The following is an 18176-nucleotide window of genomic DNA, read 5'->3' as shown; positions in this document are numbered from 1 at the left end:
GTATGTAAGAGTAATGTAGTTAGGGAAGATAGTCTTAAGTTTAGCAGGGTGATTTGTTTTTCCCTTTTTTTTTTTTTCCTATGGAGAATTATTAGCACTTTATCCTACCAGGTGGCCCACTTAAAATAGGCCTCATTGAATACAATAAGAATTGAAAAGAATCTGTTTTATAAGGGTCTGCCTGCATATTTAAGCCAGCTGGAATTCATCAAAATTGCTATTCATAAGCCATACATATAGAATTTAAAACAAATGTGGGAAATCTTGCAGTTTAATTTGATGGAATGTGCTATTATGGAATAAGTTGATAGAGTTGGTATTGAAAATGTGTCACTTTATAAATTTATATCTTGGTATAATTGCTTATGGCCCAAGTAATAATATTTAATGAAGTTTAAAATAATATTATAAAATTACAAGATAGGCATTTGTAAAGGGGGGTGAACTTAGTCCACTAAAACTTTACTTTTTAAAACAGAAGGTAACTTATAAAATTGATTAAAGATTTCTTCTAACTAATATCGTCACTATTGGAAAAAATAACCGTTTGGACAAAATTTTAGTTCTCACACCACATGCTGTATTTTGATTCTTGAATAGTAAGTCTCTTTGGTCCTGTACACACATTACACTGAGCTGCTGTCTAGAATTTCATGTGCTGCATCTCTTAATTGTTTAAATTGCCCAAGATATGTGAGTGTACTAATAGCAAGCCTGTGCATGCTGAGGATCAGGCAGTCAGCTGCTGACATTTTAGGGAGGTGCTAACCCTTAGATCATTCAAGAAGCATTTTTTGATTTTTTTTTAATTGGAGGATAATTGCCTTACAAAATTGTGTTGGTTTCTGCCATACAACATGAATCAGCCATAAGTACATGTGTATATATACATGCATACATATATATGTGTGTGTGTGTTGTGTGCTTAGTTGCTCAGTCATGTCTGACTCTTTGCAACCCCATGGACTGTAGCCCGCCAGGCTCCTCTGTCCATGAGGATTCTGTCCAGCCAAGAATGCTGGAGAGGATTGCCATGCCCTCCTCCAAGGGACCTTCCCAACCCAGGGATTGAATCCAGGTCTCCCACACTGCAGGCAGATTCTTTACCGTCTGAGCCACCAGGGAAGCCCATTGATAGATAGATAGATAGATAGATAGATCCCCTCCCTCTTACTCAGCCCCATACCCTTCTCTAGGTCATCCCAGAGTGTTGGGCTAGGCTTCCTGTGTTATATAGCAATCAAGAAGCATTTATGATTTGCCTCATGAGTGATTCACTGATGACTTAAAGGCATTTTTAAAATTCCCCAAAGAAAACACTTGTCCATAGCAGGAGTCATCCATTTGTGTTGTCCTGCTTGGTCAAGTTCTGAGTAATGAAATGTTCAGTTTAATAGAATTTACTGATTCTTTTCGAATAATTATACAATGAGTGATAAAACTCAAATGTTCTAAGCTGCTGCTCCTTAAGGCTACCTCTCAGATGATGCAGAAGGCCCTCCAGAGTCTCCCAGGGCCTGGAGCCCCCATCTGCACTGTGAACACTTGGTATAGCGCTGTAGGAGATCTTTGGGTGCCAGTTAGAGTGTCGGCTGAAGTGTGACAAAGATGCAGACACTTACTGTTTTGATTTTTAACTGAAGAGCAGCTACTTTGGAGGGGCTGATGTGTATTGCCCTTATGCCTTAATTCTTGGTTGCTTATATTATGATTAAGTAATAGTTTGTGAAAAAATATAAGGCTAATACTTTTAAAATATGATCATTGTACTGACCATGGACTCTGGCACAAAAGAGGCTCCTCAAATCACAAATGGCACATCTGCAGGCTATTTTCCTTTCACTTAGAATTTCAGTATAAATGGACAACACTGGAATACAAGCTGTGCTGTCTCCAGAGTATATAGATCTGGAATCTTCAAAAGGAGAATATGAGATTCTTTTTTCCCTCTCATGCTAGGATGCTTGTTCTGCATTGTCCCAAAGGCAGCACACCTGTTTGTTGCCTGCCATATATGTGAGCCAGCTGTAAAAGGTGACTCATTTCAGACTCGCAAAGGCTAATTGTTTACTTTGTGAATAGCATTTCATTATTTATGATACTAACCAGATACTAGAGAGAATGAAGCTTGCTCAATTAATGTTTCTTTAGATGAGCAGGATGCATGGATTCATCTTCCTTCATACATGCACACATATACATACATACACGTATATTATAAAGTGTACGGAGCAACTCTACTATTCATTTTCTCAATGCCAGTTACAGTGATCTGCTTCATCCACCTTTGCTGTTGTTGTTCAGTCATTCAATCGTGTCTGACCCTGCGACTCCATGGACTGCAACACGCCAGGCTTCCCTGTCCTTCACCATCTCCCGGAGTTTGCTCATCATGTCCATAGAATCTGTGATGCCATCCAACCATCTCATCCTCTGTCATGCCCTTCTCCTCTTGCCCTTAGTCTTTTACAGCATCAGGGTCTTTTTCAATGAGTCGACTTTTTGCATCAGGTGGCCACATTATTGGAGCTTCAGCATTAGTCCTTCCAATGAATAGTTAGGGTTGATTTCCTTTACTTAGAGTTTGGAAGCTACTTCTCTAAACTCTCAGAAAAAAAAAAAAAACCCATCTACAAGAGACACAGAGATTTATATTATAAATGCATTATGGGGCAAAACACCAATGGTTATGTTCTTCCTTGAGCACTTATATGCATTTTGTTATTTCTCCTTAAAAAGCACATTTTCCTTTTGTGAGGAGATCATAGTTGCTCAGGAAAAATTTTCCTTCCAGACCCATTACTTATTTTTCCTTTGGAAATGTTTTTCTACTGACATAGTGATATTGACTTGGAATTCATGGTCTAGGGAAACCTCTCGAAGGAGGAGACAGAATATCCATGAATTCCAAGTCAATGTCTTCCAAAGTAAGACCATAATCTAGGACTCTGAATTAGTTTGGGGGATGTGAACAAATATAGTAACAGGGAGGTTTGGACTATTTTTGTTGTTATTTGGTTGGTTGGTTCGTTTGTTTGTTGAGTACAAATGTAAATCAGAATATCATTTTCAGCACTGAGCCTTCATGTAAAAAGTAATCTCCATGTTTTGTCCTACATAGAAGAGGTTTAATTTCTTTCATTAACTTGATACCCTTGCTTGGTGGACATTTCTAGGAATTTAATGAGCATTTATTTTTATTTTTTTTGTTACTTTGAGTTTGGTTAAGAATCTCTGATGTTAAATTAGGCAAATTAAAGGTAGAAAAAGCCCTTAAAATATAAAGAATAAAATACTCTAAAAAAAAGCTCTCAAAATTTCTTTATGTTGATACACAAATACAAATGAAAACTAAAAGGAATCCTAGGTTCAGAAATGAATACTTCAAAAAATTTTAACTTATAGAGAAACACTACAGGTACTCTCCTCTCTTATGAGTCTTTTATTATGTTTAAAAGAGAAATTAACTAGCACCTTACTTAACATCAGTCTTCTTAAACTAAAGGATTATTTTATGTCCCTCATGTGGAAATATGAAATGGACTGCCTTGATTGAAGAGAAGGAGGATTTGAAAAGGAGAAATAGAACTGAAACATGCAAAAACATGTTAAAAACATGTCAGATTAAAAATAAGTTTTTACTAAGTTCTAGGAGAAGGCAATGGCACCCCACTCCAGTACTCTCCTGGAAAATCCCATGGATGGAGGAGCCTGGTAGGCTGCAGTTCCTGAGGTCACTAGGGGTCGGACACAACTGAGCAACTTCACTTTCACTTTCACTTTCGTGCATTGGAGAAGGAAGTGGCAACCCACTCTAGTGTTCTTGCCTAGAGAATCCCAGGGACGGGGGAGCCTGGTGGGCTGCCATCTCTGGGGTCGCACAGAGGTGGACAGGACTGAAGCAACTTAGCAGCAGCAGCAGAGGAAATGACAACTCTTTCCAGTGTTCTTGCCTGGAGAATCCCATGGACGTGGGGCCTGGCGGGCTGCAGTCCATGGGTCACAAAGAGTCGGACACGACTGAAGCAACTTAGCACAGCACAGCATAGTTACATTCAATGCAATGATGTTAAACACAGTAGAGGGCTTTGATATTTAAGAAAAGAAAAAGGAAAGAAAATCCAATCTGAACACCTGTTTTAACATTTAAAAATACTTTGTCTAGTAATTTTCCAACACATTTAGCTAGGCAAGTGGACATTGGCAGTCTCATTAGTGGGAAAAGTAGTTATCACCTAGCATACTGATTTTGGTCAGCCATTGGATTCTAGTCATCATTTGCAAAGACAGTGTGCCAAGTCAGATGTCACCAAAATATATTACACTGAAAAACACAGATAGTAAATCCATGTTAATTTGTTTTGCCTCTTGTGCAAATCTTCAATTCCTAAATTCCTGTTCTTGGTCATATGGGGGAGAGTATAAGTGGGAACTGAAAATCCATCATGAAACCTGGAAATGTCTTTTTAATGATGTGCATTATAATCTTGGTAGATGAAGGAGCAGACAGTACCTTGTCAGAAGATATATTTCCTCTCTAATATTTAAAATGACTGAAAGAACATTCTTTTTATAATATTTATTTATTTTTGGCTGTGCTGGGTCTTCATTGTGGCTCATGGGCTCTAGAGAGGGGGCTCAGTAGTTGTGGTGCGTGGGCTTAGTTGCCCTGCAGAATGTGGGATATTCCAGGACAGGGATCAAACCTGTGTCCCCTGCATTGGCAGGTAGATTCTTAATCCCTGGACCACCAGGGAAGTCCCTGAAAGAACATTCTAAGTAGTTTAGGTATAGTCAGCTCAATTGGGTTATTTATTTTCTTTGAATAATGTATATTCTTTCCTTGATTTTCTTGAAGAAGTTTAGTAAATGTATTTCCCTGGGATTTATGGAGAGCCCCTCTGGTTCACTTAATTTATGCATAACCCAACAACAGACTGGTTCCAAATAGGAAAAGGAGTACGTCAAGGCTGTGTATTGTCACCCTGCTTATTTAACTTATATGCAGAGTACATCATGAGAAATGCTGGACTGGAAGAAACACAAGCTGGAATCAAGATTGCCAGGAGAAATATCAATAACCTCAGATATGCAGATGACACCACCCTTATGGCAGAAAGTGAAGAGGAACTAAAAAGCCTCTTGATGAAAGTGAAAGAGGAGAGTGAAAAAGTTGGCTTAAAGCTCAGCATTCAGAAAACGAAGATCATGGCATCTGGTCCCATCACTTCATGGGAAATAGATGGGGAAACTGTGGAAACAGTGTCAGACTTTATTTTGGGGGGCTCCAAAATCACTGCAGATGGTGACTGCAGCCATGAAATTAAAAGACCCTTACTCCTTGGAAGGAAAGCTATGATCAACCTAGAGAGCATATTCAAAGGCTGAGACATTACTTTGCCGACTAAGGTCCGTCTAGTCAAGGCTATGGTTTTTCCAGTGGTCATGTATGGATGTGAGAGTTGGACTGTGAAGAAGGCTGAGTGCCGAAGAATTGATGCTTTTGAATTGTGGTGTTGGAGAAGACTCTTGAGAGTCCCTTGGACTGCAAGGAGATCCAACCAATCCATTCTGAAGGAGATCAGCCCTGGGATTTCTTTGGAGGGAATGATGCTAAAGCTGAAACTCCAATACTGTGGCCACCTCATGCGAAGAGTTGACTCATTGGAAAAGACTCTGATGCTGGGAGGGATTGGGGGCAGGAGGAGAAGGGGACAACAGAGGATGAGATGGCTGGCTAGCATCACTAACTCGATGGACGTGAATCTGAGTGAACTCCGGGAGATGGTGATGGACAGGGAGGCCTGGCGTGCTGTGATTCATGGGGTCACAAAGAGTCGGACACGACTGAGTGACTGAACTAAACTGAATGAAAATATCATTAAAGTTAAGAGAAAGGAGGAAAACTCATTGGCCTCAAAGTGTTATTTTAGCTCTATGTACATATAAAAATTGTCTGTCTCAATCACTGCAACACCAACAAACCTTTGGTTCTTTTTTGGCAAATCGGTCTTAAAAGAGCATTGTAAAAAATGCCTACTTTTTGAACCCCCAACTTTAATCTTAAACAGTTGGGAAAAAATGACAGTTCATTTAAAGGCAAAAAACTTTAATAAGGGAGGTGGAATCTATATTGTATACCCAAATTTATTAACCTTGCCACATACACTCTATAAGGAAGCAAGAATTAATCTGCTGTTTAGAAAACTCACAATGGGTGATAAGACAGGGAACTCTGAAAGATTTTTTGTGCTAATTTTATATTTTTATTTTCTCTTTTATAAAACATGACTCATCTCTAGTTAATGAGAAATAAGAGAATAATGATGTCTTACATCATAGTTTTTTAAATATATTTTTCTCATAGTATTTTAGACATCTTTTAGTATGCCTTATGATATTTTTCAAAGGAATTGGTTTAACATTGCTCCAAAATTAAAGGGATTCTTTATGTTTTTGTTTTGAAAACATATTGTCATCGAGTATGATTTTAGAAGTTTAATTGTGATGTTTTATTTTGAAATTTAACCCCTTACAGAAGCATTTTTAATAAAAAAGTAGAAATTTATTTCTTTTGCTAGTTTAATGTAATGTGGTTATCACACCATACAGTGAAATAATACATATTTGTAGTTATGAGAGTTTAAAATCCTACTCCCTGTTTTAAGCAGATCATCTGGACAAAAACTAAAATGAAAAAGGATATGATTTGTATTAGAAATAAGGGTAATTCAAAAGATACATATGTATATAGTAATATTTAAAAGATATATAAATATTAGATATCTAATAAGGTTTAGAAAGCTAGAGATATAAAGCAAACTCTAAATGTGAAAACCTGTCTACTTAGAATGAAAAAAATACACTCCAGAAATAGATCCAAATGAAAATCAATGCTTAATTTACAGACTATTTGAAATATAATAATAATAAAAATACTATACAGGAAATACTATAAAATATACCTAGTGTTATATACAGAGAAAAATTAATAACTTTTAAAATAATTATTATTTAAATAGAAGTAAATAAATTTAAGAGGTTGGAGGAGAGCAACAAAAAAAAATCTAAGGAAAGAAATTAATGATTAAAGTAAAAATTAATGAATTAGAAAATAGTGAAAAAAATGCGACCTTAAACTACATGCAAATTTAATACTTTTGTACGGTCCAAAAGACAGTAAACAGTTAAAAAGCAAATGACAAATTCATAAAATATTTGCAGCATATATGACATACAAAGTATTAAATGTCCTCAGGTTAAAATTGTTTCTATTCAATTCATTTGAAAGTGAAATTGCTCAGTCGTGTCCGACTCTTTGTGACCTGTGGACTGTAGCCCACCAAGCTCCTCCGTCCATGGAACTCTCCAGGCCAGAATACTGGAGTGGGTTGCCATTTCCTTCTCCAGGGGATCTTCCTGACCCAGGGATCAAACTCAGGTCTCCCACATTGCAGGCAGACGGGTTAACCTCTGCACCACCAGGGAAGCTATGCAATTCATTTAAGACATAACAAAAACCAGCCAATCAATTGTTTAAAACCAAAAAGTAAAAAGACTGACAACCAGTTGAAAAAAAGGGTTCAATTCACTAGCAATTCACTACAGGAATTGTAAATTAAAATAACTGTCCCTACCTCATTTTTGAGCTTTCAGATCACAAGAAATGAGAAAGGACGGTCATGATAGGTGGTAATGAGGAAGCTGTTCTTCTTATATGTTACATGTGGCTGAGTATCCACATAGCCTTGATGCACGGTGACCAGTTTGGCATGCATCAGATACCTTGATTATGTGCCAACCTTTGGCCAAACCATTCCACTTCTAAAAATTTATTTTTATCAAATAATTCGATAGTTGTGCAATGGTATTTGTTCAAAAATTATTTGGAAACATTTTTTATAGTTAACTGATGTTTAAAAAATGCATCAGTATCCATCATAGATAATTGATTAAATAGAATATGGTATATCAATGAAATGCTATAAAGCAAAATTTGTAAAGTAAATATATATATACACACATATGTAAAGATATAAATATATCAATTGCAATGGAAATTTTCATGATAAATTAACTGAAAAAAAAAAAGCACCATAGATAATGTAATGTCATTTTGTTTTAAAATTTTGTAGGGGATGGTGTTTATATGTAAATATTTGTACATACAAATTTTGAGAAGATATACACCAAAATGTTAATTGTATGGGCAATTTAAAATTTTGTTCCCATGTCATTTTCTCATTTTCTTGAAGCTGTCTTTTGTGCAATTTTCAAAAAAAGATTTTAAAATACATAGTAAAATGAAAAGAGGAAGATACTTAAATGGAGGATGGTGAGAAAAAAATAAAATATAAAATGATGAAAATAATATTTAGAAGGAGAGATATATTATTATACATAAATGGATTAAACTTCAAAGAAAAATAAAACAAAATATTAAATAAATAGTGGAAGCTAATCATCTGAGACTACAAATGTAGTATAATAATATAATCTTGTTTATAATTTTTTAAAGGAATACACAGTTTTTTGTTAACACCTTTCGCTCTACCCTGCCTGTGCAAATATGCTATTTTCCTCACCAAATTACATATTGTTGAAGAGCCATATTATGAGTCTCTGAATGCTCACCGTACCTTGTTGCCTGAGTCTCAATAGTGTCTTTGTTTCAAATGCTCAGATTCCCAAGTATCCAGCCTCCCCATCTTTGGACCAATCATTCTTCCTTAAGTTCCAATTTTGTACCTGTCAGCACTATCACCCTCTATGACTATGTTGTGCATAATGTACAAATAATGGATATTATCTAAGGGTTATCAGGGAGCCATTCCATGGGCTAATTTCTGGTCTTTGATCTTCTACTGTTTAAAAAATCTAATTGAGGTTTAAAGATGAAAACATATAATATTGAGCTAATGAAAAGAATTCTATCAGATTTAAATTTGAAAGTTGATTCATTTGCCTTGAATCCATTGATTTATGTAACAAAATGTATATTCTGAAAAATCAAAAGGCAGACAACAATTGAAGAACTAGGATCAGAATTAGAGTCCCTACTAAGAAGTCTCCCCTTGAAGGGAGGGAAAAAAATCATCCTTTAGATTTCAGAGAGTCAAGTTGGCCTTTGAATACTTACTCTGTGTTTGCTTGGCTCCCTACCAGACACCTCCAGTTTGAAAAAGAACTGAAAGGCTTAGAGGTATAAAGTATCTGATTTCTCTGTACCATATTTAAGCACAAAGAGATTAAAGCTGATGACAATGAAAGCCAGTGACTTAATCTGACTCTCAAGGATAAAGTTTTTTAAGAAGTTAAAATTTGAGAAAACATTAGCAACAACATATGACAAGCAAAGAATTAATACCTTATTTTTACCCAAATTAAAGAGTTTCTTAGAAATCAATAAGACAGTAATAAACACGAAAGAGAGGAGTGGTGTTTAGAGCAGAAAAGGAGAGCCTACTGAGGCAATGCAAAGGAGAGACAGTGATAGCTTGGGCTAGGGACAGTAGTGTGATAGTGAGAAGCAGTTAGTTTCAGGATATATCTTGGTGGGAGAGCCATTTAAGATTTACTGATGGATTGGATCTAAAAAGTGAGAGAAAGAGTAACATAAAAAAAGATTATTGGATCTTGGATGATGAGTATGGGTTAGTGCCATTTAATAAGATTGAGTAAGATAAGGAAAAGAGAAAATGGAATGGGGCATTTTGTTTTGACCATGTTAAATTTGGGATCCTAGTACATATCACTATTTAGTCAGGATAGGCTAAATTATTACTGCTGCAACAAATACTCCCCAAAATCTGGTGGCTTCAAACTACAAAATGTGTTTCTTGCTCATGCTGTGCGTGCATCTCAACTGTCTGGGACTTTGCTCCTTGCTCTTCCCACTTCAAGACTCAAGCTGATAGGACTGTTGCTGATCACCAATGGCAGAGTAAATAAGTGAAGAGTCACACATGGACTGTTAATGATTCTATCTGAATGTGACATGTAATTTCCATTTTCATTGTCCAAAGCAAGCTACGTGGCTACACCTAAATACAAATGAACAGAGAGTACCATCTTACTGGGTACCTTGGAGAGGAGACCCAAATATTTGAATGTCTGTTTAAACATCCAAACGGAGATGTCTTTTAGGCAGTTAAATATGTAAATCCAAGTTCAGAGGAGAGGCCTTCAGACAGAGATTTGGAAGTTGTTAGATATTGTATTTAAAATCTTGGCACCTAAGGAGAAAATATAGAAACGGAAGGAGGAGAACTGAGGACAGAATTATGTATTCTTTAGAAATACAATTAGAAGAAACCAATAAAAGTGACTGAGAAAGGACATTTGTGTGTGTGTATATATATGTGTAAGTGTATGTACACATACACATCTTTATATATGTTTATAAGAGCATAGAGAAAGGTGTAGGAAATGAGTTTGAAGAAAAGTTAAGAATTATTTTTAACTTCTTTAGCCAGCTATATGTTAGTTTGCTATTACACTCATTATTACCTTTATAAACTTAGAAATATAGTAAGAAAATTTTTTATACAGAAAGTGTATGGAAGGAAATCAGGGAGTGGGCAGGTATGAGGCAGTTGGTAGGAAGCTAGAAGAAGGCCATGTGAGCATATGCATGAACCCAGTTGGTAATGATAATTACTACATTGAAGCCATATACTTGCACATTAAAAATTAAGTGTTCTGAGTGGACAGAGCAGTTTGGCAAGTATCTCAGAACAAAACTTAAAATAAGTCACTCAGGACTCTTGATTTTTTTAAGAAATGATAAAAAGAACTATCATATTTTAACTTAAAATTGTGTTCTTTCTCTTAAGTATTTGCATTATGATTATCTTAACTTGATACATGTTATTTTAGTCCAGAATTAGGAATGTACCTCTCTTAATTATTGGAATATGCAGAATCAAGTAAAAGTTCTAAAATGAAAACAATATTTTTAAATAAGGATTTAGAAGATCAGTTCAGTTCAGTCACTCAGTCGTGTCTGACTCTTTGCAACCCAATGAATCACAGCACACCAGGCCTCCCTGTCCATCACCTACTCCCGGAGTTCACTCAGACTCACGTCTATCGAGTCAGTGATGCCATACAGCCATCTCATCCTATGTCGTCCCCTTCTCCTCCTGCCCCCAATCCCTCCCAGCATCAGAGTCTTTTCCAATGAGTCAACTCTTCACATGAGGTGGCCAGAGTAATGGAGTTTCAGCTTTAGCATCATTCCTTCCAAAGAACACCCAGGACTGATCTCTTTTAGAATGGACTGGTTGGATCTCCTTGCAGTCCAAGGGACTCTCAAGAGTCTTCTCCAACACCACAGTTCAAAAGCATCAATTCTTCAGTGTTCAGCTTTCTTCACAGTCCACCTCTTACATCCATACATGACCACTGGAAAAACCATAGCCTTGACTAGACGGAACCTTTGTTGGAAAAGTAATGTCTCTGCTTTTGAATATGCTATCTAGGTTGGTCATAACTTTTCTTCAAAGGAGTAAGGGTCTTTTAATTTCATGGCTGCAGTCACCATCTGCAGTGATTTTGGAGCCCCCAAAAATGAAGTCTGACACTGTTTCCACAGTTTCCCCATCTATTTCCCATGAAGTGGTGGGACTAGATGCCATGATCTTCATTTTCTGAATGAGCTTTAAGACAATGTTTTCACTCTCCTCTTTTACTTTCATCAAGAGGCTCTTTAGTTCCTCTTCACTTTCTGCCATAAGGGTGGTGTCATCTGCATATCTGAGGTTATTGATATTTCTCCTGGCAATCTTGATTCCAGCTTGTGCTTCATCCAGCTGAGCGTTTCTCATGATGTACTCTGCATATAAGTTAAATAAGCAGGGTGACAATATGCAGCCTTGACGCACTCCTTTCCTATTTGGAACCAGTCTGTTGTTCCATGTCCAGTTCTAACTGTTGCTTCCTGACCTGCATATAGGTTTCTCAAGAGGCAGGTCAGGTGGTCTGGTATTCCCATCTCTTTCAGAATTTTCCACAGTTGATTGTGATCCACACAGTCAAAGCCTTTGGCATAGTCAATAAACCAGAAATAGATGTTTTTCTGGAACTCTCTTGCTTTTTCAATGATCCAGCAGATGTTGGCAATTTGATCTCTGGTTCCTCTGCCTTTTTCTAAAACCAGCTTGAACATCAGGAAGTTCACGGTTCACGTATTGCTGAAGCCTGGCTTGGAGAATTTTGAGCATTACTTTACTAGCGTGTAAGATGAGTGCAATTGTGCAGTAGTTTGAGCATTCTTTGGCATTGCCTTTCTTTGGGATTGGAATGAAAACTGACCTTTTCCAGTCCTGTGGCCACTGCTGAGTTTTCCAAATTTGTTGGCATATTGAGTGCAGCACTTTCACAGTATCATCGTTTAGGATTTGAAATAGCTCAACTGGAATTCCATCACCTCCACTAGCTTTGTAGTGATGCTTTCTAAGGCCCACTTGACTTTACATTCCAGGATGTCTGGCTCTAGGTGAGTGATCACACCATTGTGATTTTCTGTGTCATGAAGATCTTTTTTGTACAGTTCTTCTGTGTATTCTTGCCACCTTTTCTTAATATCTCCTGCTTCAGTTAGGTCCATACGATTTCTGTCCTTTATCGAGCCCAGCTTTGCATGAAATATTCCCTTGGTATCTCTCATTTTCTTGAAGAGATCTCTAGTCTTTCCCATTCTGTTGTTTTCCTCTATTTCTTTGCATTGATTGCTGAGGAAGCCTTTCTTATCTCTCCTTGCTAATCTTTGGAACTCTGCATTCAGATGCTTCTATCTTTCCTTTTCTCCTTTGCTTTTTGCTTCTCTTCTTTTCACAGCTATTTGTAAGGCCTCCCCAGACAGCCATTTTGCTTTTTTGCATTTCTTTTCCATGGGGATGATCTTGATCCCTGTCTCCTGTGCAATGTCACAAACCTCTGTCCATAGTTCATCAGGCACTCTATCTATCAGAATTAGGCCCTTAAATCTATTTCTCACTTCCACTGTATAATCATAAGGGATTTGATTTAGGTCATACCTCAATGGTCTGGTGGTTTTCCCTACTTTCTTCAATTTAAGTCTGAATTTGGCAGTAAGGAGTTCATGATCTGAGCCATAGTCAGCTCCCGGTCTTGTTTTTGTTGACTGTATAGAGCTTCTCCATCTTTGGCTGCAAAGAATATAATCAGTCTCATTTCGGTGTTGACCATCTGGTGATGTCCATATGTAGAGTCTTCTCTTGTGTTGTTGGAAGAGAGTGTTTGCTATGACCAGTGCATTTTCTTGGCAAAACTCTATTAGCCTTTGCCCTGCTTCATTCCATGTTCCAAGGCCAAATTTGCCTGTTACTCCAAGTGTTTCTTAACTTCCTACTTTTGCATTCCAGTCCCCTATAATGAAAAGGACATCTTTTTTGGGTGTAAGTTCTAAAAGGTCTTGTAGGTCTTTATAGAACTGTTCAACTTCAGCTTCTTCAGTGTTACTGGTAGGGGCATACACTTGGATTACTGTGATATTTAATGGTTTGCCTTGGAAATGAACAGAGATCATTCTGTCATTTTTGAGACTGCATCCAAGTACTGTATTTTGGACTCTTTTGTTGACCATCATGGCTACTCCATTTCTTCTGAAGGATTTAGAAGATATATTCCATTATATGCCAACAAATAGAATCAGTCCTAAAATAGAAAAGGCTAGTGTTATTTGGGAATATAGCACAAAATGAAACACTAAAGACCAACTTGACAAAATGACAACACACATTCTTCAGCAAAAATTTTTACTATTGACCACTTTTTAATTGAAGAAAGAATCTAATTTGGAGATTTTCATTTTCCTCTTTGAAATAATTCATCATAAAATTAGTTCCATAAATTTTCTCATTTTATGTCATGGCTTCAAAGAGAATTAGTGATACTTCAAGGAATTGGGGATAAAATAACAATTTGATACAAAGAACAAAATAGAACTTTTAAAAAAGGATCAGCTTGTCAAAATCTTTATATCATTGTGTTTTACCTCGTTAGAAATTGGAAATAAGTATTGTTTCCACTTAGATCAGTCATTCTCAACTAGAGGTGATTTTGCGCCCTAGGGACATTTAACAGTCTGGAGACATTTGGACTGGGGAGATACTACTGAAATTTAGTGTGTGGAAGTCAATATCCTATTATTTACAAGATAGTCTCTACAAAGAGGGCTTCTCTGGTGGTTCAGTGGTAAAGAATCTCCCTGCCAGTGAAGGAGACATGGGTTTGTTCCCTGGGTTGCGTAGATCCCCTAGAGAAGGAAATGGCAACCCACTCTAGTATTCTTGTCTGGAAAATCCCATAGCCAGCTGCAGTCCATGGGGTCTCAAAGAGTCAGACATGACTTAGTGACTAAATAACATCTCCACAATAAAGAATTAGTCATATGTATTGATAGTATTAAAGTTGATAAACTCTGACCTGGCTTGAAATAAGTATGTAAGATTCTCTCATACCCAATTTAGCCTATGAAGATTTGGACCTATGACCTTCATTAATCAAGCCAAATTCACCTAAAATTGGTTAAAGAACTGGAATTTGTTCAACTACAAACTCTGGTATACAAGCAGTTTACACCTACCATTATGCTTCAGCAGTATCTGCTTAATTTGAAAAACATTCCCTGCCCTTTGAATTGATGAATTGTCTCTAAAAGTATGACAATACTGTAGAGATTTTCAAATTTGGACTTGTATCCTTGGACAAGTGGTTCGAGGTCAAGAACTGTGAGTGTTACAAAGAATTGCCTTCACCAACACTTTTTTGTGAACATATGTCTTTCATTAAATAAGAAAAGCCCAATTTTTATAAATTTGGGAAGCTTTTATGTGCTTCCACTAAAAGCCTATTTCAAAACTGGAATTCCATAAAAACAGAAAAAAAAGTTAAAATGTTTCTATATTTGAGCATTAGAATGAGACATAAAAAGAGACTCAGTAAAATGCAGTTAAAACCTGAGCATTTATCAAGAAAAACTTTTCTAATGTTCCAACTTAAGCTTATTCTTTCCTTTCCATGTGGTTCAACAATTCAACTCATGGATTGTCAAGCAGAGACTCTTTTTGAGTAAGGTATGGAATGTATTGTCTGCCAATAAAGTTATTTTTAAGTCACTGTACGATGGCCAAGACATCAAGACCGAAAGATAAACCCACCCATATTAGTTTGCTCAGTCCATATAAAGGCTGAGTTTGTCAAGCATTGAAGCATAACTTTGATGTTTTGATTTTCTTAAAATGTGACAAAATTACTGAAATCAGTTATAGAAGCCAAGTTTTATGAAGGCTATTAACAATTTTACATTTCCAATTCATGTGAAGTATGGAGAAGGGTTATAGTTATGATGAATTACAGAAGTATAAAATTTATGGAATTATGGATTTGTAGAATGCAAATATCACATCAGAGAGTGGGAAACATCTAAATTTCAACTTGGATTCTATAAAATGGCATGGTGGTTGTGGCCCAGGAATAGGTCTTTAATGAAGACAGTGTATTATTACAACTGCTCAACAAATAGAGAGGCCTCCCAAATAGTGAAAAAGCTGTATTTAAATTTTAAAGTACCAGACAGAACATTAAACACAAATTTAGCAGAATAGCATTTTGTACATTGATTAATTTGTGTGACATTCTACTATGTGTTATTGGTTTATTTGTTTATTGTCTGTCTTCTTAACTGTACTTTAGACTCTGTGAAGACACAATCCTCTCTGAGGTTTTGTTAACTTACTATATACCCCTAGAAGGTGGGACATAATAGGTAGTGAATAAATATGTGTGTAATGATTCAATGAATGAATATAAATGATGGAAGAAGCAAGTGGCAAAACTGTGACCTTAGACACAGGTTTGAGGGAGGAAGTGGATGAAGTGTGAAGGCCGAGATGGGTGGGATGGGGAAGAGGTCCAAGAGGGAGGGATATATTTATACCTATAGCTTATTCACTTTGTTTTATAGCAGAAACTAGTTCAATACTGTAAAGCAATTATATGCCAATTAAAAGAATTAAAAAAAAAAAAGTAGGTGAAAATGCAGTGGAAGGAAAAAGTAAGACTAGATAGGAAAGGTGTTGACACTGAGACAGAGTGGCTTCCAAAACTTCTAGCCACTAGCTTGATCACCATGATTCATTCACCTAAAATTACTGTAACAGTTCTCCCTTGTACATTAAAATTTTTACATTGCCAGGATGTTTACACACCTCATTCTTCAGGGCTAGGCATAATAAAATGCTAATGAAATAAATTTTAGGGTTTTTTTCCAGTATGTATCAGTTAAATCTGATTGTGCTTTATTCCCAGTTCTATTAACATATTTTGTTCCCTGGGGAAAAAAACTATTTATATCTTAATTTTTCTCAAAATAGGGATCATAGCATTACTATAAAAAGGAAAACCCTCAGAATCATTTCATTTTTTCATCCATTCTTTCAGCACTCCCAGGTCAGAGGATGGCCCTTCTTTTTGACAAGGTCATCTCTTCTACTTATATTTAGGGCTTTGCTCTATCAGTTATTTCCATATCTTGGATTTTGATTCTCTATCCTACTGGCTTTTTCATAGATAGGTGTAGAGATATTAATAGATAGAGATATCTATGTCTTTGTCTACAGATGTGTAGACTTTTCTTTCTTCTACTTGGTTTCCATTCCAAAACTGTATATTTCCTGCTTTCCCTTCACCCATATGTATTTTTAAATTAGCTCATTTCATCCTCACAATTCTGTAACACAGTGACTCTCAGCAAGGGGGCATTTGGCAATGTCTGGAGACATTTGTGACTGTCACTACTGGGTTGAGGGGTGCTACTGGCATGTAGTGGGTAGAGACCAGGGTTTCTACTAAACATGCTATAAGGCACAGGACAGCCCTCTAGAACAAGAATTATTGTGCTTAAAATGTCAATAGTACTGCTGTTGAGAATGCCTACTGTAAAGAAAATAGCATCTTCTCCAGTCTAGAGATAAAGATCATGAGACTTAGTCAAGTTTTCTAACTAGCCAAAGATCACATATCTAATAAAGTGAAGGAGTCAAGATTTAACTCAAACTCAGTTTTGAATTTAAAGTTCTTAAACTTTCTAATGCACATACTCAATTTCAATGTAATTTTAATTATTGTATGTAAATTTAGAGTATACATCTTAGTGCATGATTCCTCATATTCATATCTGATTATTTCCTTAGGGTAGATTTGCAGAAGTAGAATTGGTGTCAAAGAGAATGAATAGTTATTTTTTATTACTTTCCTCAAAGCTAGAGTAATTCACGTTCCTAACAACTCACCTAACGTGCAATGAATATTACCATTTTCTTTTACCTTCATATTTAATCCATGCCAGTTTGATCATCCTCCTTTCCCTTAAAACAAAAAATCCCATCTGCTCAAATAATTTCCTTTAACTGCAAATTTATTGACCCTCCTGATTAGAAGAACAAAGACATGCAGTTTTAAGCTCCTGTGTGAGCTGAAATCCAGCTCTGCCACTTAATAGCAGGGTGACTTTGTGTAAGTTTTCTCAGAGCCTCTCTCATTTGTTAAGTGGAGCTCAATGACATTCTCCACCTCACAGTGACCAAATGAGATAATAATATTTGTGATATATGTAGAACAGTACCAGGAACAAAATCTCAAAAGGTCTTGGCTGTCTTCAGTATTGTTTTTTGTGCTCACATGGTCTTTTCAGCTTTGTTAAGGTGCTGTGACCCTGAACCCAGTGGTTGCACTGACTCTCAATATCATCCTCTTTCTCCAAATATTACCCCTTTTCTGAAATTGCTGTTGTTCAGTCACTCAGTTGTGTCCCACTCTTTGTGACCCTATGGACTGCAGCACACCAGGTTTCCCTGTCTTTCACCATCTCCTGGAGCTTACTCAAACTCATGTCCATTGAATCAGGGATGCCATATAACCATCTCGTCCTCTGGCGCTCCCTTCTCCTCTTGGCCTTCAGTCTTTTGCAGCATCAGGATCTTTTCTAATAACTCTGTTCTTCACAGCAGGTGGCCAAAGAACTGAAACTTCAACTTCAACATCAGTCCCCCCAATGAGTATTCACTGATTTCCTTTAGAATTGTCTGATTTGATCTCCTTGTAGTCCAAAGGACTCTCAAGAGTCTTCAGCACCACAGTTTAAAAGCATC

At 36.6% G+C, this 18176-nt stretch overlaps 1 protein-coding gene across 9 annotated transcripts in view; it reads left to right on the top strand.

The window, feature by feature from the left end:
- Nucleotides 1-18176, top strand: part of DNM3 (dynamin 3) — a 641139-nt gene that overhangs the window by 537691 nt on the left and 85272 nt on the right. The gene's annotated exons all lie outside the window — the stretch shown is intronic.

The sequence above is a fragment of the Oryx dammah genome, unplaced genomic scaffold, assembly GCF_014754425.2.
Source record: "Oryx dammah isolate SB20612 unplaced genomic scaffold, SCBI_Odam_1.1 HiC_scaffold_21, whole genome shotgun sequence".
NCBI classification, from domain to species: domain Eukaryota; kingdom Metazoa; phylum Chordata; class Mammalia; order Artiodactyla; family Bovidae; genus Oryx; species Oryx dammah.
This window is presented reverse-complemented; position numbering and strand designations above follow the sequence as displayed.